This window comes from Saccopteryx bilineata, chromosome 1, assembly GCF_036850765.1.
Source record: "Saccopteryx bilineata isolate mSacBil1 chromosome 1, mSacBil1_pri_phased_curated, whole genome shotgun sequence".
Classification (NCBI taxonomy): domain Eukaryota; kingdom Metazoa; phylum Chordata; class Mammalia; order Chiroptera; family Emballonuridae; genus Saccopteryx; species Saccopteryx bilineata.
The window spans coordinates 375,951,765-375,952,607 of NC_089490.1; the positions used below are offsets into that span (position 1 = coordinate 375,951,765).

General features: G+C 45.8%; 1 non-coding gene across 1 annotated transcript; it reads left to right on the top strand.

The window, feature by feature from the left end:
- Window positions 1-544: 544 nt before the first annotated feature.
- TRNAV-AAC (transfer RNA valine (anticodon AAC)) lies at window positions 545-620 on the top strand. The gene has a single exon. It is a non-coding gene; the product is annotated as a tRNA-Val (tRNA).
- Window positions 621-843: the final 223 nt, after the last annotated feature.

Sequence of the window (843 nt, forward strand, 5' to 3'; positions counted from 1 at the left end):
AGGTCACACTTACAGACTTCTAGAATTGCTTTCAAGGGACAATCTTCAGATCTTTGAAAAGAAAAATTAGTTAATTCATATTTTTCTTTTGGGGGATGGTAGACTGGATAGGAAAAGGTGACCTCAGGATACAAAACTCTAGACGTTTTTCTTTGAGAATATCTTCGTAAATACAAATGGCGATAAGAGCTCTTTCTGACAGCGCCCTCGGAAAGGATGTGCAGGCACATGGGAAACATCAGTCTCTTGATTAGATAAACTGCATTATTTTAGTAATACTGCACATCCTGTCCTTAATTTCAAGTCACCAAAAAAAATTTTTTTTGTAGCTCTAGAGGAAATAGCAATAAAAAAACTCCAAGATGTCCAATATAGCTCAAGCTATAGACCTCAGCACCTGCAGGGCGATGACCTACACTGATAAAGTGAAATATTATTATAAAAAATAGAAAGTTACAAAGCAAGAGAAAAAATAATGAGAGACGATAGGTAGAAAGTCAGTTTCCTACAAAGAAGCCCGTGATTTAAATAGTGAATGCTGCAGGCCCTGGCCGGTTGGCTCAGTGGTAGAGTGTCGGCCTAACGTGCAGAAGTCCAGGGTTCGATTCCCGGCCAGGGCACACAGGAGAGGCACCCATCTGCTTCTCTACCCCTCCCCCTCTCCTTCCTCTCTGTCTCTCTTCCCCTCCCGCAGCTGAAGCTTTATTGGAGCAAAAGATGGCCCGGGCGCTGGGGATGGTCCTGTGACCTCTGCCTCAGGCGCTAGAGTGGCTCTGGTTTCCACAGAGAGACACCCCGGATGGGCACAGCATCGCCCCCTGGTGGGCGTGCCGGGTGGATCCC